The sequence below is a fragment of the Ailuropoda melanoleuca genome, chromosome 13 (genome assembly GCF_002007445.2).
Source record: "Ailuropoda melanoleuca isolate Jingjing chromosome 13, ASM200744v2, whole genome shotgun sequence".
Classification (NCBI taxonomy): Eukaryota; Metazoa; Chordata; class Mammalia; order Carnivora; family Ursidae; genus Ailuropoda; species Ailuropoda melanoleuca.
Genome location: NC_048230.1, coordinates 3,297,323 through 3,318,322, shown reverse-complemented (window position 1 = coordinate 3,318,322; position 21,000 = coordinate 3,297,323). Strand labels below are relative to the sequence as shown.

Sequence of the window (21,000 nt, the reverse complement as noted above, 5' to 3'; positions counted from 1 at the left end):
CAGACCCTACCCGACCCTATTAATTAAGGAGGAGAATTAATGTCTCCCCTTCCCTTCCACCATACCAGACAGCATCGTTTCAAAATGAATTTCCCTTACTTGACTTGTTTTCACGACTCTACTTTCCATACAAGATGAAGTTTTACTGCTTACCTGCTGAGCTCTGAAAAGCTGACTTCCTTGGCCAATTGTTCCTTCCTCTGGAACCCTGAATCCTTTCCCTGTTACCATCTTTATACTACTTGAATTTAAACACTTTATGACAGTAGGGTCAAGTCAGCAAAATAAATTGGGTTCAAAGTCTGTTTCTTTTTATGGATTCTTAGAGAAGACACTAACTAGGAAAGACATCTTCAGATCTGAGTTTTCATGTGTCCCTAAATTACTAGGTGGGGCCAGATATTACTAACAGGGATGTAATTATTTCTGGAAAACCTGACCTTGTGCAAAAATGTGTGGCATATTTCACCAAACATTGCCATGTCCAAATTAGATAATGTACTGGGCTTGCATTACCAGTGACAAGTAATACCTTTCCGGCAGGATTTAAGTTGTGGAATGTTCCAATATCTCGGTTGCTGTGAAAATCAACCCTCCTCAGACTTGTCCCATTACCATTCTGAGACTGTCAGATTATCAAAATTATCTAACTTGAACATGACAGCCAAAATATTGAAAGATTCCACAACTTAAATCATGCTGGAAAAGTATTACTTGCCACTGGTGACCCATGCCTAGTGCATAAGCTGTCCTAAGCCAGGCATGACAGGGAAAAGTTCTTCGGGTTTTTTTTTGGGGGGGGGGTTGTTGGGTTTTTTTGTACGGCACCTAGAAACGATTTATTTTCGGTGACATTAGAGCACAGTTCAGAACACTGCAAGGATAAAAAGAACTAAAAAGATATTTTAAATCTCATTCAGTCATTTTCTTGGTAGTATTATTATTGGTTTTATTATTTGAAATTATTTTCCTTATACTGCAGGATAAACACATTTTTGAATTAATAACATTAAGAATCAAGAATTTCAGGGGTGCCTGGGTGGCTCAGTCAGTTAAGTGTCTGTCTTCAGCTCAGGTCATGATTCCAGGGTCCTGGTATCTAGTCCTGCATCGGGTTCCTTGCTCAGCGGGGAGCCTGCTTCTCCCTCTACCCCTCCTTCTGCTTCTCCCCCTGGCTTGTGCTAAATAAATTAATTAATTTTAAAAAAGGAATCAAGAATTTCAGTATAAGAGGGGAAAAAAGACCTAATCAGAAAATCAAAGAACAAAGTAAAGCACTGTAATGGTAAACAGAATTGAAAACGATTTTTATTTTTTTTTCTTTTTTAAAGATTTTATTTATTTATTTGACAGAGAGAGAGAGAGACAGCAAGAGAGGGAAACACAAGCAGGGGGAGTGGGAGAGGAAGAAGCAGGCTCCCAGCAGAGGAGCCCGATGTGGGGCTCGATCCCAGAACCCCGGGATCACGCCTTGAGCCGAAGGCAGGAGCTTAATGACTGAGCCACCCAGGCGCCCCATGAAAATTATTTTTAAAACATACATTTTTTTCTAGGTGTACAGCCTGGAATGGCTAGAAACATTGCCAATCCTGTAGAAAAGAATACTCCTAGTACCCAGAATCTGGGCTTTAATATCATTCTTCACTACAATGAACTAGGACTCCTTGAGGAAACAGCTGATATCAGGTCTGGGGCAGGAGAAGTACAAGGGGAACCAGGGAGATCTCAAGCCAGAAAGGAAGGACATTTTTGAAGATTAATGAGATCCTACATGACAGGGAAAAGTTTTATACCTTTGAGACCCTCACGTGTTTGGGGAATCCTTGTATTACACTTTCAAGAATCAGCAATTGAAGATAACTCTTTTATTGGTTAAAAAATATGTACATTTATGCTATTATTACACCGTGCTATCCAGTGTTATCTGGCCAGCACTATTGTTCTCGTTCATACAAGACTAGAATAAAAGAAGATCTGCGCATTTTAACACAGTGGCGAGCCTACCAGAGAGCTGCCCCTTACTCGCTTGACTTCAACCACTTATTTAACCTCCATGAGCCTCGAGTTCTTTGCCGATACAACGGGAATAATAATAACGCTTTCGCTACAAAGCCACCGTGGGGAGCAGGTGCAGTAAAGGACGTGAAACAGCCACGTGGTAAGCTCTTAATTAGCAGTAGCCATTATATGACTAATGCAAGCCGGGCAGGACTTGAGGAATAGACGCAGCCTCCGTACAAAGCATCGTTCCAGGAAGAGTCGGAACCAAGAGTGGTTTCTGTGGCTGAGTCGCAAGCACCATCGGAGCAGGCTTCGAGTTTGCTTCTCTGCGGATCTGAGAGCGGTGCGTTTTACTATCATCATCTGTAAGTGAATTCAGCAGTGAACTGATGTCTCGGTTCTGGGTCCCTCCAGAGCAGACTCTAAGACAGAGGCTTCGGCCGCAAGCTGTAGTTTATTCAAAGGTGACCTCCGGAAGCGCAGCAAGGAAGTGAGGTAGGGAAGGCAGGACAGCCAATAAAGGGTATGTTGATGAACAGGTCAGTGTTGGGGGTGACCGTCCCTGTAGGCCCTTTGACACGCTCTGTGGAGCACCCCTCAGAATCAACTCATGAGGGGAAGGGAGCTTGGGTGTTTATCCACTCACTTCTTTCCATCCTTGGTTCAGGAACACTCTTGGGGCGTTGACTCCCCAGGATCTCCAGCCCATCCTATAAGGGTGGAGTGCACTCTTTTTTTTTTTTAAAGATTTTATTTATTTATTTGACAGAGAACAACAGTGAGAGAGGGAACACAAGCAAAGGGAGTGTGAGAGGGAGATGCGGGCTTCCTGCCGAGCGAGAAGCCCGATGAGGGGCTTGATCCCAGGATCTTGGGACCATAACCTGAGCTGAAGGCAGACTCTTAACAGCTGAGCCACCCAGGCGCCCCTGGTGTGCGCTCTTTTGATCCAGCCATGAAGGTTCAGGGAGAGACACTCAGGAAGTCATCTGCTTGCTATATGGGAGCTGTTGGCAGGTAACCTCTAGGCAGGCCAAGCGCATGTGGGCAGGGCACCAACACCAACTTCTATTTCTAAATGAGATTAGGAAATAATGGTTAATTATTCTTAGGTGTGATAATAGAATTGCAGTTATGTAGGAGAGTGTCCTAATTCTTAGGAGATACCTGCTGAGATATTTATGGGTTAAGTGTCATGAGGACTATAATTAACTTTCAAATGATTTCAGCAAAAACAAACACACATGCACACACACCACACACAGCAAATAATAGCTAATATTCACACCTACTGAATCTAGAATAAAGAGAGGGTTAAATAGTTACTCAGTTTCAATTTTCTGTATATTTGACATTTTCATAACTCAAATTTTAGGGTAAGTATTTAGCAGATAATTATCCCCTAAGTGCTGAGTGCTCTAAACATTGGGAGGGCCAGTGCCATTCAAGCCAATATGGTATCTTTATCATGAATAAATAAAAGACCTGGCTTCCCAAGTCACTCTCCTGACATCTGCGGAAAATTGCTTTACTAACTATACAAATCTACGACGTCTACAAGATGAATGGTGCTCCCTGAATTCCACATTAAGTGGGTACCCCGAGAGATACAAAGATATACAAAACAAACTCCTCGTCTTAAAGGGCCTTACATTCTGGAAGGGAAAGTTAATAATGGGTAGGAGCCAGGTAGAGTGCCATCAGTGCTGGAGAGGGAGTTCAGATTTTTCAAAAATGATATCATGGCGCCCCTTCTGGAGAGTCAAAGAAGTGATGAGATTTGTCCAAGGTCATAAAAGTCATTCCTGGAACATTGCTCTTTCCTAAAACTGACAGAAAGGGAAAACAATTTTGCCATAAATAGGGAAGCCTAGTAGTTAACCATTAAGCCTAAGTAGTTTGGCTGGTGGAGTATTAACAGAGTCTAGGACTTCACATCTCCCACAAGGAGCTCAGACCCAGAGGGAGAGGAGACAGGCAGCCCCGAATCTGGAAATTCCTAGGAGTGGAAACCAATCTGCTCCACATTGAGCCCCGTGCACTTCTGGACAGATAAGGGGGTCCAAGAACTGGCATCCACAGCCTGCGGATTTAGGTGAGCATAAGGAACACCTGGGGAGGGGCGCCCGGGTGGCTCAGTCAGTTAAACATCTGCCTTCAGCTCGGGTCATGATCTTGGGGTCCTGGGATCGAGCCCGTGTTGGGCTCTCTGCTCGGTGGGGAGTCTGCTTCTCCCTCTGCCCCTCCCCCCGCTCGTGTTCTCCCTCTCTCTGTCAGATAAATAAGCAATATCTTTGAAAGGAAGAGAGAAAGAAAGAAAGAAAGAAAGAAAGAAAGAAAGAAAGAAAGAAAGAAAGAGAAAAGAAAAGAAAAGAAAAGAAAAGAAAAGAAAAGAAAAGAAGGAAAGAAAGACAGACACACCTGGGGAGTCTCCAGGCACCCGTCACTCATCACGTCTGATGACCCTCAGGAGTTTCATCTTTAACAACCTACCAGGGTGACCGACACAGTGTTCAGGATTCTCATTTTGGGAACCACAGACTATGGAGCGAGTGTTGGTGAGAGTGATGGGAGTGGAAGACCCCCAGCTCAGGGGACGTGCCTAGAGTATGTCAGGTACTCAAGAAACAGCAGCAAAAAGAGAGGAGGGAGGGAAGGAAGGAGGGAGGAAGGAACAGAAGGAAGAGAAAGGAAGGGAGAAAGAGATGAGGAGGATACCCACTTGGAGATAAATTAGGGGTGCAAGTTGGGGCTCCCCTGGAAGAGAATGTGTACACAGGGCCGTCTGTGGGAGATGGACTCTGCAGGTGCATGGGGCTCACTGGACCTCCTGCGGCTCGGGAATGAGGAACAGGAGAGGGAACCAAGCAACCAGCACGTAGGAAAGGCCTGAGAGGCACAGCTGTGAAGCCATTCTTAAGCAGCGCCGTTCCCTAAGGTCTCCGAGCCGTGGCCTTCACATCTGCTGTCCCCAAGCTTTATGTGACGGAGGCAGCTGCTCTGCAAAAGGCTGGAGGGTTGCAAGCCAGGAGGGTCATCTAGCTAGTCACCGGGAATGCACTGACGGTTTTAAAGTGACAGAAGAGCTAGAGATCTGGCAGTCACAGCCTAGCAACAATAGAGTGGTCCTTTGAGCAATGCAGGCACCCCATGTGGTGACTTTTCCTTCCAGAATCCAACACAGTGTCCACTCAACTGCTTAAACTCAGAGGCGCCTGGCTGGCTCAGTCGGACGAACATGTGACTCTTGATCTTGGGGTCGTGGGTTCAAGCCCCATGTTGAATGTAGAGATTACCTAAAAAATAATAATAATAATAATCTTTTAAAAATTAAAAAAATAATAAACTGCTTACACTCAGTCATGGGACTTCGGAATTTCTAGCTTAAACAGTGATTAATGATCCTCTGACTTCCCAAGTTTTCCTTAGGATTCCTTCATCACTGAAGATATTAGACATTAAATCAAGACCTCAAAGACCACCTGTCTAGGGTTGCCAGATTTAGCAAATAAAAATAGAGGACACCATGTTAAATTTTAAATCCAGGTAAACAATGAATACCTTTTTAGTCTAAGTATGTCCTGTGCAACTGTTAGTTCATGACAAAGCCAATATTTGGGATAGAGTTGTACTAAAACAAAATCTGTATTTATTTGAAATTCAGATTTAACTAAGTATCCTGTCTTTTTTTTCTTTTTAAGATTTTATTTATTTATTTGACAGCGATAGAGACAGCCAGCGAGAGAGGGAACACAAGCAGGGGGAGTGGGAGAGGAAGAAGCAGGCTCCCAGTGGAGGAGCCTGATGTGGGGCTCGATCCCATAATGCCAGGATCACGCCCTGAGCCGAAGGCAGACGCTTAGCCGCTGTGCCACCCAGGCGCCCCTAAGTATCCTGTCTTTTATCTGGAAATCCTACATCTGTCTACCCTTCCTTTTTTTAATAGATGAGGAAATGAAGTTCAGAGAGGTAAAGAGACTTGTCCAAAGTGACACAGGGATTGGAATCCACTCAAGATTCCTGGCTGCCCCACTGCATTCTTAGCCAAATGCCTTATTTCGGAGTTTAACTTGGCTTCGTGAACCACATGGATGTGCCTTAAAGTATCCATGAAATTCCTGAATTTCAGACAAAAATGCGTGTGCGGGTGTGTGTGTGTGTGTGTGTGTGTGTGTGCAAGTGGACGTGGTTATTTTTCTGAGGAGATGGTTTCTGGCTTTTAATTAGCTTTTCAAAAGAGTCATGATTTTAAAAAAGAGTTTAAAATCCACTCTTTCCCAGTATTCTGCTCCACTTTCAAAATGCAGACCATTTACTACTTTCGGCTGAGGTCCCATTTCTGCTTCCCCTAGGTCCCTTCACTCCCTGGCACAACACTGGACCCAGCCTCCCTCGGAGAGCAGTAGTTTTTGTCTGCAAGTACACCAGAAAAGATCCACTCCATCGTCTACACGCCACACAGAGATGTCATCCTACCCTCTACAACCCACGTGTGTCAAAACCCAAAATTATTCTGATCTAGTCTATAGTTGCCTTGTGCTAGCTCTTGGAACTGACAACCCAGGGTTGACAGACCAGAGAGACCAGGGAGAAGGTAGCAGGGATGTGACCTTGGAAATCGGCCACTAGAGGTCCCTTCTCCTCCACTGTGATTTTGAATTTAGCCGGCTGGGGGTTAGAGAAGATGTTGCCCTGGACCCCTGGGGAAGGTCTCGGCCTGTTTGTTACAGGCGCGCTGCGGTGTTCTGTGCCAAGCAGGGGGGAGTAGCCATGGGATTCGGCAAGAGTGCTGCCGCATAAAATGGCTTCCTTAGGAGCTGGCTAACATCTGCCAGGATCAGGCTCAAAGGCAGAGTTTTTCAGCAGCGCAGGGTTTGGAACTTCCTCCTCCCCCACAAGGAAAAAAAAACAACAGGACATTCCACCGCTCACCGTCACCAGGCAAACCTCCAGCTCTCTTTGGAGCATAGGCTGGCTACAGAGGCGTATTGACTGGAAATGAATGAAGCTTCCTCTAGAGACCCTCGTTTGCATGGACTCATTCTAAAGGCCCTGAGCCCAGAAGCTTTATATTAATAAGGTTGGATTCTTTTCTTTAAAGAAGGGGATCCCCCGAGTATATAAACATCAGGGCCCTATAGAGCCTGGGCGTAACTTCTCTGGCTCCAGGATACAGGACTTCAGAGAGGAAAGGGGCCAGGGGCAGGTTCAAAGGGAGGCCGCCTAGAGACTAATGAGGGAGAGTTTCCTGTGAGAAAGAGGTTCATACATGTGTCAAACAGCGAGGCATCCACTTCATTTCCAAAGAACTGTAGCTGTGAGGGCCACCAGAAGTGAGGGAGCTCTCTCTTGCCTGCTTGGAGCTTTCCTTGGCCAGCAGGAGCTTGCCAAACCTTGAGGGGCAGGGTGGTTCACTGACCGGCCCGTAGCATCCTGTTGGCTGCTTCTGAATAAACAAATGGTCTTGCCAACCATTGTGTAGATTTGGGGTGGGGGGAAATACTCCAGTCCCAGAGTTCCTATGAGCTGTGATGGGCCATGAACTTTACAAAAGAGTAAATAAGCAATCAGGGTTGAATGAACAATGCTGTTTGGGAGGTACAGATGAATTCTGGACTCAAAATTAAATCAAGATCCACAACTTTAGAAGCAGATGAGTGTAAGGAGCTGGGAGTTTTTTTCTGGAAGAGAACAGTGCTGGAAACCTGCAGCCAGCAATGTGTTGGGACTGACTGGCACCCGCGGGGAAGAGCTGACTCTGCGCATTTCTTCTCCATTCTGCATTCAGCCACTGCAACACAGTAGCTTGAAATCGGCCACGCTGGTAATATTTACACCATGGAAATTGGCAACCGCTACAACTCAGGGCTCCCCCGCCAGGACTGGTTGTTAGATCTTTTCCAGCCCATCACTGCCTGTGCTTTACCCCTAAAACCTCCCCTCACTGCCCCCCCTTCCACTGGCAGATCGCAGAACCTGCAAGCAGGCCGCCCTGTGTGTATATAGCTGTGTGGGGGTCACCACACAAAGGATCGCATTTGTACACTTCCCCTTCGTAGCCAGCGGGGATGTCAGCAATCCTCCTGGCTCTGGGTTGACATTCTTTGTATTTTTCTACACTTACAACCTGATCCCAGACAGTGATCTCTCTCTCTCTTGAATTTACAGTTCTCTTACAACCTGATCCCAGACAGTGATCTCTCTCTCTCTTGAATTTACAGTTGTTCTCTCTCTTACATCATGAGCCCTTCAGTATCTCAGGGATTAAGTAGCCAATTGTGAGAGCTTCTGGGGCAATAATAGAGTCAGGACAGCAAATTACCTTAGCTGTTATCAGCAACTCGAACATATTGTCCAAACAGAAATCCTGTTAATATTTGGTCAGTGTTCTTTCAAGATGCAGGTTCTCACCAATGTACATCCTGTTCCCCTGGTGCTTGGAGAAATTTGAGATGGGCATCTTTGTGTCAGATGGACAGAACCCAGGAATGTTACATCGCTTCTCAGCCTGAAAGTCTTGGACTGCAAAATATTACATGGGAGACAGAGGGAGGGGACTGACATTTTTGCGTCTACTTTAGGCAGATACTCCTGTAACAAATAGTCTTTGAGGAGATCATTATTATCCCCAATTTCCAGACAAAAGAATGGAGGCCCAGGGAATTTGAGTAATGTATTCAAGGATATATAACTAATAGGTAGTAGAATATTTGAGTAGTAACTTAATATATTTAATGTATACAGAGTATGGCAGAACTTGCAGGAAAATCAATCCCTTGTCCTATTTCTCTCTACCCCCCACCTCTCCTAAATCTGCTCCCCAAGGCAACACTTTTTTTTTTCAAGATTTTATTTATTTATTTATTTATTTGAGAGAGAGTGAGTGAATGAGAGAGCAAGAACAAAGTGGGGCGGGGCACAGGGAGAGGGAGAAGCAGACTCCCCACTGAGCGGGGCGCCTGACATGGGGCTCCATCCCAGGACCCTGAGATCATGACCTGAGCTGAAGGTAGACACTTAACCAACCGACTGAGCCACCCAGGCTCCCCCAAGGCAACTCTTTTTAGACTTTTACTATTCCTTCTTAATATCTCTGATCTTTAACCAATAGGCTTATTAGTAGAACGAGTGTAGTGACTTTGTTTAGTTTGTTTTATGTCTGTATCCTCATTGACTTAGGACATCATAAACATTTGTTGAAAAAATACCATCATTTGGGGGCGCCTGGGTGGCTCAGTCGTTAAGCTTCTGCCTTTGGCTCGGGGTGTGATCCCGGAGTCCTGGGATCGAGCCCCACATCAGGCTCGTCCGCTGGGAGCCTGCTTCTTCCTCTCCCACCCCCTTGCCTGTTTTCCCTGTCTCGCCGGCTGTCTCTCTCTCTCTGTCAAATAAATAAATAAATAAATCTTAAAAAAAAAAAAAAGAAAAAGAAAAAATACCATCATTTTTGATGTATCAGCTGGCTTCCTGCTGTGTAAGATAAGGATCTGGTGTGCTAAAAACATTTCCCTTTCACCTCCCCCACTACTTCCCATTAAGGCTTTATTAATATTTTTACTCTTTCAGCTAGTAACCTTTGTAACCCTAAGTCATGCACACATTCCTTTATGTCTTATTCCACAACCACAGACACTCCCTCTGGACTCCAGTGTGAGGGTCTCCGTTTCACTGCAGGACTGCCTGACTTGAGGACCCACATGTTTCCCATCCCGTTGACCACTTCTGGGCCAGTGAGTGTCCCTCTGCCTCATTTTGGAAAATATATTGAAAAAATAATAGGCACTGGGTAATGGATTTTGAACTGGCGATATTCTTGGGCCAGCGTCTACCAACAGAGAACGGTCTGAAGATATTGGAGTGAGTTTATCAAGCTGAAGTTAAATGTAGTTCAGGAGCATTAAAAAATATGTGCAATCCAGAATTCTTACAGCAGATTATAATTTGCTGAAATTCCCCTATCGCCTAAGGTGAATTCCTGCCCTTCCTGCAAAACAGGACTTGCATTTTACATTAGGGATGTGATGGGCCCAAGAAACTGGTAGATACTCTGGGTTCTATCATCAGCACAAAGTACCCCAGAAATGCCCCCCCCACCTCCCATGTATGCCTGGAGCCAAGTTATTTCCTTGGCATGCGGTGAAAAGGAGAGTGGGAGCTGAGCACAGCCCTGGCATAAGCCTGGGTGTGGGTTTCATTAGAGAAAGTAATTGACACTGAGGAGCAGAGGCCATGAAAGGAAAACAGACATGGCCTTTGTTTCCCAGGGCCCTCTGGCTGACATTACACACACAACGCAAACACTGTCCACGTTGGTGCTTGATACGGACTTGTTTGTGCCCAGTCCCTGCCTTCTTCCAGAAGACAGCTTCACTTGTCTTTTATCTGTACTTCCTCATTGCCGGCAAGTCCCACTCCTTGTTCTTAAAGGTACCTGCTGGCTCTACATAGCTGCGTTAGACAAGGGCTTGACCTACACATCTGGAACCTGGGCTTGGGCAACACCCAGGACAGATGGCAGGAGAGCTCAGCTGCAAGCCCCACAGGCACCTGTTGGTCCCTCTATCTAAAGAAGACCCCAAGGACTAGCCCCTGCCCTGACCTAGCCCCATCCCTACAGTTCAGCAGGAACGTCCCCCTCTGTGCAGATTGTAGAGTTGCCAGTGGGAACCTGGCAATGTTTGCTTGAACTCTTTGCCCTGTATTTATTTTTTTTTAATTTTTTAGTTTTTTAAAAGATTTTATTTATTTATTTGACAGAGATAAGAGACAGCCAGCGAGAGAGGGAACACAAGCAGGGGGAGTGGGAGAGGAAGAAGCAGGCTCATAGCGGAGGAGCCTGATGTGGGACTTGATCCCGTAACGCCAGGATCACGCCCTGAGCCGAAGGCAGACGCTTAACCGCTGTGCCACCCAGGCACCCCTGCCCTGTATTTAGAGACGATCCCTGTCTACTAGAAGAATATCGTAGGAAGTAGTGGGGGAGCTCAGGTCATGGCAAGACTAGATTTGAATTGCATACACTTTGGGTCTGGACTTGACAAAGCCACATCATTTGTTAGTACAGGAATCATTTAGGAGTAACAGAAAAATCTAGAAATGACTTAAATATGCAAATCTATTTTTCTCTCATATTTAAGAAGTCCAGAGATAGTCATCCCAGGATTGGTAAGGTATGCCATGGTATCCTTCTTGCATATTGCTTTAGCCTGCATGGCTTCTATTCCCAAGGTTATCTCAACATGGCTGCTAGACTTCTAGTCATTGTGTCCATATTATAGCCAATGCAAAGGAAGAAGGGCAAAGCCAGGCTTTGCTTTCTTTTAAGGCTATTCCCTGGAAATAGCCCATATCAACTACTTCTATTGCTCATACCAACTACTGCTTATATGACATTGGCCAGAACCTGGTCACGTGACCACATCTTCCTGGAAGAAGACTGATCATTGTTGTTTTTACTCCGGGCAGTCATGTGCCCAGTGAATAATCAGGGATTTTGTTACTAAGTACAAAGGAAAATGGAGATTGAAGGACAACCAGTTGTCTCTAACCCTGATGGAGCAGGTCAATGAGAGACTCACTGCCTCAGTTCAGGCCGCTCCTACTTGGGCTGACCGGCCTAGACAAACATTGCACATGTTTGAGAGCAAACTCCCAAGGACAAAGATGAAGCATCCTCTCAGGCTGCACCCACTCCACTGACCTCTGAGGTCAGGGCAGACCAACTCCATTTGAGGGATTGGGATAATTAGTATCTCAGCGTATCCTGGCTAAGAAGACATGCTGTCTAAGATAACCTTTGTCCCGGCCGCAGGAAAGGAGAGCAATGGGCTTAGACCTGTCCCACCACACAGCCATGCCAGCTAAAGGAGACAGGGGGAAATGTCTGTAATAGCTGTGTGCCCAAGGGCATTGGATTCCAAATTAGGATTTGATTTAGACTTTGCACCTATCTTCAATGACTGACATGGTTGGTCAAGGTATGCCTCCTGGATCACAGAGCACTGAGAATTCAGGCCACGCCAGATGGAGGAGTAGAGACAGCTTCACCAACCAGGACCTGGTGAATCATGGGGCACCCCTGATCCAGGTAAAGCCACACGATGGAAGAACATGGCTACTGTGGCGAGTAGTGTCTGAGAGGACCTCAGGGATCCCTACTTCCTGCTATCCATACCTGTGTGTAATCGCTTCTCCTTGTGTGTGGACAGGACTCATTGACTCATTTCTAACAAAGAGAATATGGCAGAAATTATGGGATGTCATCAGGTTACAAAAAGACTATGGCTTCTGTCTTGCTCTCCGCCTGAGAACTTACTGAGGGAATCCAGTTGCCGTTGTGGGATGCCCTGGGGGAGGTCCACATGGCAATGAACTGCTGTCTCCAGCTGACCGCCAGGAATGACTGAAGCCTGCCAACACCCACCTGAGTGAGCTTGGAAATAGATCCTTCTCCAGTCAAGCCCTGAGATGACTCAGCCCCCACCAATAGCTTGACCACAATTTCAGGAGGAGCCCTGGACCAGAGTCACCCAGCTAAGCTGCACCCAGATTCTTGCCCTGCAGAAACTGTGAGAGCATGTCTATTGTTGTAAACTGCTGCTTCTTGGGGCAATTATTTATGCAGCAATAAATAATGGATCTAGGTCGTTTACATCTATTATTATTATTATTATTATTATTATTATTATTATTACGTTCAGTTAGCCACTGTGTTTACATCTTCTTAAGAAATTCTGCAAGTTCATTCCCATTCTCAACTTTTAAAACTTGTTTCTGTATTAGCCTTGAAGGGCCAGGTTCAGGCCATGCAAGAATGTGAACACAGAGCTGAGATAATCCCCTTGAAATTAGAGAAATATCTCTCCAGGCAGTATGAGTGTCACGAAGAAATACTATAAATCACTTTCTTTATTTAAAAAAATGTGTGGGAGCGTCTTTCCGCAGCAGACGACTTGCCTCCGCTTAGAGAAGCAGAGTCTCGTTTCTTCTCGCAACATGCTGAAAAGATGTTCACTCATTAGTTGCATTGCATATTTGCCATCTCCTCTCCTTCCTTCATCCCTGAGTCAAGGTCCGGGCACCTGTTGTTCGCTTTGTTCTCTGCGAGTGAAGCAGTGTGTGAATTGGCATTCTGGCGCAACCTTTTATTCCTAGAATAGTGCTCTTCTTTGCTAAGCCTTTGGCTAGGTTTCCATCAGTACCGATTTCAATATATATTTTTTCACAAGATAATTATTATAGATGAAAACTCTCTTCTCCCATATCATGAATCTGCAGCGATGCAGAGAATAAAATGCCACGGAGCATTTTCCCTTCTATATGTAGCACACATACACCAAAGGCTGTTTGGTACATAGAACATCAGCATTTTCCTTCCTATGTGAAGGGAAATATCTTTTAGGATGCACACACAATGGTAATTACTTTGTTACATTGTATGCTATTGAATTTTTTGCAACAGCCTAGAACATCACTAGATAAAGGACTTTTGTTTGCTTTCTCTTCAAGCATAAAATGTGTCATTAGCTCGTTAATTGGATTTAGTCATTAATTGGATTTAGACCTTTTTGGCAACAGAATGATTTACAGCCTTGTTTTGCTGCAGAAGTGTAGATTTCAATAATGTTGCTATAGCTATGATATTTTCTGTTTGCCTTTAGAAACAAAATTCATCAATTTGGAAAGTATTATTATGTTCTCATTCTAGAAAAAAATATTTCTTTATTGAGAAGTCACAATGTTTTGTTTGAAAAAGACAATAAAAAGTCATGGGTGGCTTTATGTTTACATCTGGATAAGTTCATAACAAACAATACACTGAGGAATAGAGGTAAATAAATTGCTAGCCCGGTAATATCCAATTTTCAGATACTCACTATCCCTTTTACTATTTGCACTATTGTTTTTTGCCTACTTGTGCAAAATAACTACATTTTCAGATGTTTATCCTATAACATACAAAGTCATACTCTGTATTTTCACTAGAGTCCTATTCACTACTTAACTTTATAATGCTATTTTGATTTGTGGTATCACGTTACTATATTCATGATTTTTATTTTATTTATTTTATTTTTATTTTTAGTGAGGGAGGGGGAGGAAGAGAGGGTGAGAGAGAATCTTAAGCATTCTCCATGCCCAGCATGGAGCCCGACGTGGGGCTGAATCTCACAGCCCTGAGGTCATGACCTGAGTCGAAATCAAGAGTCGTCACTTAACTGACTGAGCCACTCAGGCACCCTTATTCGTGATTTTTTAAAAAATCTGTAATAACAGGTTGCTTGAGATATAATTCACATAAAATCTGTCCTTTGAAAGTGTGCAACTCAGTGGTTTTCAGAATATTCATAGAGTCACCGTAGAGTCAGCCGTCACCGTTACCAAATTCTAGAACATTTTCATCACCCCGAAAAGAAACCCTCTCCCTGTTAGTAGTCACTCCCTATTACCCTCTTCCCTCCAGCCCCCGAAAACCACTCATCTGCTTTCTGTTTCCCCAGATTGGCTTATTCTGGACATTTCCAATAAATGTAATCCCACAACGTGTGGTCCTTTGTGTCTGATTTCTTTCACTTAGCATGATGTTTTCAAGATTCATCCATGCTGTGCATGGAGTAATGAAATCATTCTTTTTCATGGCCAAATATTTTTCCATTATGTGGATATGACACGTTTTGCTTATTTCTTCATCAGTTCATGGACAATTAGATTGTTTCCACTTTTTAGCTATCATAAATAATACTGCCATGGACATTCACGTACAGGCTTTTGTGTGGATATGTGTTTTTATTTCTCTTGTGTCTATACCTACGAGAGGAGTTGCTGGGTCTTATGATAACTCTCTGTCTAACATTTTGAGAAGCTTTCAAACTGGTTGCACCATTTTACAATCCCCCCAGCAACGTATGAGGGTTGCGGTTCTTCTGCGCATTCATCATCATTTGTTACTGTCTGTCTTTTCTATTTTAGCCATCTGAGTATGCTTAAAGCGGCATCTCCTTCTGGATTTTTTGGTTAACAGCTTTACTGAGATATAATTCACCTCCATACAATTCACCCATTTAAAGTGTACAACCCAGGGGCACTGGGCTGGCTCAGTCCGGGGAGCATGCGACTTTTGATCTCGGGGTTATAGGTTAAAACCCCACATTGGATGTAGAGATTACTTAAAAATAAGATTTATTTTTAAAGCGTACAATCCAGTGGTTTTTCATGCATTCACGGTTGCGCAATCATCACCACAATCAGCTTTAGAACACTTTCATCATCCTCTGAAGAAACTCCATTCCCTTTAGCAATCTCAGTGTGGTTTTCATTTGCATTTCCCTTGTGAGTAATAATATTGAACATCTTTTCATGTGCTTATTGGCCATTTGTACATTGTCTTTGGAAAAATATCTGCTCAAATCTTCCGCCCATTTTCTTTTTTTAAAAAGATTTGTTTATTTATTTGAGAGAGAAGCGCGAGCATGAGTGAGGGGAGGAGCAGAGGGAGAGAATCTTCAAGCAGACTCCCTGCTGAGCTCAGAGCCCGGCGAGTGGGGGACGGGGCTCTATCCCACTACACTGAGATTGTGACCTGAGCCAAAACCAAGAGTCAGACACTCAACTGACTGAATCACCCAGGCGCCCCTTGCCCATTTTCAGTTGAGTTATTTTTCTTTTTATTGTTGAGTTGTATGTATATGTATATTACGTATCCTAAATACAAATCCCTTATCGGGCATCTGGTTTGCGCCTAGTTTCTCCCATTCTGTGGGTTGTCTTTCTACTTCCTTGATAGTATCCTTTGAAGCACAAATGTTTTTAATTTTGAAGAAGTATGATATACCTATTTTTTTCCTGTCACTTTGCTTCTGATGTCATATCTAAGACAACATTGTCTAATCCAAGATCACAAAGATTTACTCCCAGGTTTTCTTTTAAGAGTTTTACAGTTTTAGCTCTAACATTTAGGTCAAAGATCCATTTTGAGTTAATTTTTTACCTACAGTGTGAGATAGCAGTCCACATTCATTCGTTTGTATATGGATATCTAGTTGTTTGGGCAGCATTTGTGGAAAGGACCAGTTTTTCTTCATTGAATGGTCTTGGCACCCTTGCCAAAAATCAATTGACCAACAATGGGAAGGTTTATTTCTGAACACTCAGTTCCATTTCATTGATCCATATGTGTCTATCCTTATGCTATCACTACACTATTTTGATTACTTTTTTTTTTAAGATTTTATCTATTGGGACACCTGGGTGGCTCAGTCAGTTAAGTGTCTGCCTTAGGCTCGGGTCATGATCCCAGGGTCCTGGGATCGAGCCCCACATCAGACTTCTTGCTCAGCGGGGAGTCTTCTTCTCCTCTGCTTGCCGCTCCCCCACTTGTGCTTGCGCTCTCTCTCTCTGTCTGTGACAAATGAATAACTAAAATCTTAAAAAAAAAGATTTTATTTATTTGAGATAGAGAGAGTAAGAGAGAGTGAGCACAAGCTGGGGTGGGGGCAGGGAGAGGGAGAAGCAGACTCCCCACTGAGCAAGGAGCCTGATGTGGGGCTCGATCCCAGGACCCCGGGACCACAACCCAAACGGAAGGCAGCCACTCAACCAACTGAGCAACCCAGGCACCCCTTAACAGGTGTATTTGTAATTGTTATAAAGTTGAACTGCTGAAACATGTTCACGAAACAAATTTTGACTAGCATTAATGCTTTATGTCCCTGCCTTTCTATTAAAAATTCACACACAACACACACAAATGGAAAAAATGCCAATACCTGATTTCTGCTCCCTATTTTTCCACTTGCAAGCCTATAGTTAGGTAACTTTTGACCCCATGGGAAAAAGATATCTAATATTCAGAACTACCAATAACAGGAAGAAGAGATTTTTTTTTAAAGAATAAAATGTTTTTCATCATAGTGGATTCCTTTTTTTTAATTAATTAATTTATTTGAGAGAGAGAGAGCACATGGGGAGGGGCAGAGGGAGGGAAGCTTCAAGCAGACTCCCCAACAAGCAACCAGGGCCTGACACCAGGCTCTATCCCGTGACCCATGAGTTCATGACCCCAGCTGAAACCAAGAGTAGGAAGCTTAATTGACTGAGCCAACAGGCGCCCCCATCATAGTGGATTCTTTTTTGTTTGTTTGTTTAGATTTTATTTATTTGTTTGAGAGAGAGAGAGCACAAGTGCGGGGAGGAGCAGAGGGAGAGCAACAAGCAGACTTCATGCTGAGCACAGAACCCTATATGGGGCTTGATCCCATGACCCTGAGATCATGATCTGAGCTGAAATCAAGAGTCGGATCCTTAACCAACTGAGCCACCCAGTTGCCCCCCATCATAGTGGATTCTTAAGCACATTCTCCACATATGCCAGATGCTAGGTCGATGTCTTTTGGCATAATCGTTATATGTTTGGCATGGATAGTACACAGGTTTGTGTCTTCAAAGAGGCCCAACAGATAGGCCTCGCTTGCTTCCTGCAAAGCACCAATAGCTACACTCTGGAAATGCAGATCTGTTTTGAAGTTCTGAGCAATTTCTCACACCAGACTCTGGAAAGGAAGTTTGTGGCTCAGAAGTTCAGGGGACTTCTAACAACATCTAATTTCACAGAGCACCCCAGTCCCAGGCCTGTAACGATGAGGTTTCTGTGCCCGTCCAGTAGAGGGCGCACTCTTGCGAGCGACTTCTGTAGCCAGTTGCTTCTCCAGTGCTTTACCACAAGTCCATTTGCAGGCGGTCTTCTTTAAGACCTCCTTACTTACCCTCTTCTCCTTGGGCTGGGCTTGGCAAGCCAGAAGCGGCCTTGGCATTAGTGAGGGACAGTGGCGAGGAGGCCTGAGTTACTAGTTCTTTTTAAAACTTTTTGGCAACGTGGTGCCTGGGGATAGAGACAATGAAAATCCAAATTTAATCGTCGTTCGGTCAGTGTTCTTAGCTGCCAGCAACAGAAACTAACTCTAGGTGATTCAAGCACGAAAGAAAACTTGCTAAAGCAATATTGCTGGGACTGAAGGAGAAACAGGTTCTGAAAATTGTCAGGACAAGGGGTGTGCCAGCAGTAACCAGGACCACAGCCTATATATTACTATAGATCAGTCCGGGAAGATGCTGTGATTACAACTGCTGAACCACTGAATGCTGCAGGTTGGACCGTGTTCCCCAGAGGCCCTGGACCCTGCCCCAACTGCTAAAACCGTAGCCCCTGTGAATGGATATTGCTGCCACCAGGCACCACAACCAGTTCCTGATTCTCTGTGTCACTTGCTCTCAATCCAAAGTTGGAGAAAGGACGGTGCAAGATCACATCTGTACTTGCCTCTCATACCCAGTGACGCTTCCCAGCCTGCCTTTGGAATAAGACTGGGGCCGGTCAAGGGTGCAGCAATCTGGTTGGAAGGAGGTCCTGTGTTGAATTTGCATTTACAACATTTACAAATTGTGTTTCCTTAGACTCTATTTATTTGGGGTGGCTTTGGGCATATAATGGAAATTATGGAGAGGCTGGTGATGGTAGAACTCTTCCACAAGTCACCCTTTGGCATATGTAATTCAGACGCACTGAGGTTTAAATCCTGGCTGAGCCACTTAATTTAGTTACGGAGCTTAGGAAAATTACTTGAGTTTTCTGAGTCTCGTTTCTTTCCTCTTTTTATTTATTTATTTATTTTATTTTTAATTTATTTTTAAGATTTTATTTATTTATTTGACACAGTGAGAGACAGCCAGCGAGAGAGGGAACACAAGCAGGGGGAGTGGGAGAGGAAGAAGCAGGCTCCCAGCGGAGGAGCCTGATGTGGGGCTCGATCCCAGGATGCCCGGGATCACGCCCTGAGCCGAAGGCAGACGCTTAACGACTGAGCCATCCAGGCGCCCCCCACCTTTTTTTTTAATAGATATTTTTTGGTTTTTTTTTTAAATTTTATTTATTTATTTATTTGGGGGGGAGAAGAGAGAGAGAGCAGGGAAGGAGAGGGAGAGGGAGAAGCAGACTTCCTGCTGAGCAGAGTGTCCAATGCGGGACTCAATCCCAGGACCCTGGGATCCTGCCCTGAGCCAAAGGCAGATGCTTAACCAACTGAGCCACCCAGGCGTCCCAAGCCTCATTTTCTTTGTCCCAAAAATGAAGACATAGTAGCACTTTTTTACAGGGTTATTGTGGGAGTTAGAACATAAAGTGAATAAGACAGGTTTGAGTATGGAAACGTTAAGAACAGGTGCCTCCTCATATTCTTGGTTCAGTCTGTTTCTTGGCTTTTCTCTTGGTGTCAGCAACAGTCCGTTTTTCACTCTAGCTTTTGAACCATATCTGGCTCCTAGACTTTTGTATTCCAGCTCCCAACCAATGCCAGTGTTTCTGAACTTGAGTCTGATCAACTCGGAAGCAGCATTGCCGCCTATTGAACTTGGTATTGGACTTGTAGTCCTGGCCGTGTTACTGGCTGAAAGCTGTCAGCCTTAGAAATGCCTCTCCATCCCTTCCACAATTAGCCATGGCACACTGGTAGGAGACAGGGCAGAAAAATCAGGTGTTGTAGGCACAGGCTCTGGAGTTAGACTGGGTAAAATCAAACCCACCCATCTCCATCACTTAATTAGGGATTAACTTTGGAGAGGTTATGTAATCTTTCTGTTTCTTCTTCCGTAAAATAGGGATAATGGTATTATTATTTCATAGAGTTATGATGATTAAATAAATATATTTATTATAACAATTCCAGCCCAGGAGCAAGCTCTGTAGTAGTTATTATTTTATTTTATTTATTTTTCAAGTCTGAGACTCAAACCTAGGCACTGAGGAATGAGGACACAAGGCAGGAAAATTATAACTGGCAGCTAAGATGCCAAGGTCAGACTGTGCCCAGCAGAAAGACTGGCTCAGGCCGAACCGTGAGTCACTGGTGTTGGCCTCCTAGCAGAATGACAGGATCAGAGCCACAACAGTGGTTTCCAGATGGGGTACGTGTGCTCGTTCCTGGGGATACATTAGATGCTACCCTGGGATACAGAAAAAATATACTATAATTTCTATTTATTTTTCTTTAAAAAAATGAAACTTTTCTGAAATCTAATGTATGGATTGATGCTGGCAGCGACACTTGTCGTTCATGAGTTAAGTGTCATAAATAGTAAGAGAAGTCTCCAGAAAGGAACTTCTGTGCTCTAGGGTATCATTGTTAAGACCATTTGTATAAAAAACAAAACCAAAAACCCCCAAGCCTTTTAAGTAGTAGGATCTGGGTTGTTGTGGTTGTTTAGTAAGTTGTGCGCCCAAGGTGGGGCTCAAACTCACAACCTCGAGATCGAGAGTCGTATGCTCTACAGACTGAGCCAGCCGGGCGCCCCTAAGTAGTCAAATCTTTATAACATTGTATAATGAGATAGGGAGAGACTTCTTCAGACAGGTTCATAGGTCATTTTGGGGTAGAGGACTTAAAAGAATTGCAGTCTAGAGATTGGGTGCCCGGGTGGCTCATTTGGTTAAGCATCCGGCTCTTGATTTCACCTCAGGTCATGGTATCAGGGTTGGGAGATGGAGCCCCGCGTTGGGCTCCGTGTTGGGTGTGGAGCCTGCTTAAGATTCTTTCTCTCCCTCTCCCTCTGCCCCTCCCCCCACTCGCACACGTGTGTGCACTCTCTCCCTCTCCCTCTAAAAAAAGATGAATTACACATTTTGTTCTTTTACAAAAAGACTAGTATTCCAAAATTCCTGACCTTTTCTCTTATGCCAAGTGACTTTCAATACTATGCTTCCTAGCAGATATTAAAATAATAAATACATTTAGACACGATCTTTAAAGAAAAGGTGGTGCAATGTGAAAATGGATGCTTGGGAATATTTCCATTGTTATTCCTGAAATACTGTATCATCACCTAGGAAACATTTGAATCTTCATGCTTAAAAAATTTCGGAAACAAAGTCCTCTAATCTATTCATATTCCAGACATAGGTTTATAGTATCTTTAACTGACGTGCAAGAATAACTCTTAGACATCAGTAAA

The 21,000-nt window shown here is 44.1% G+C and overlaps 1 pseudogene; it reads right to left on the bottom strand.

Moving 5' to 3' along the window:
- Positions 1-17,345: 17,345 nt before the first annotated feature.
- Positions 17,346-17,810, bottom strand: LOC117795553 (annotated as a pseudogene).
- Positions 17,811-21,000: the final 3,190 nt, after the last annotated feature.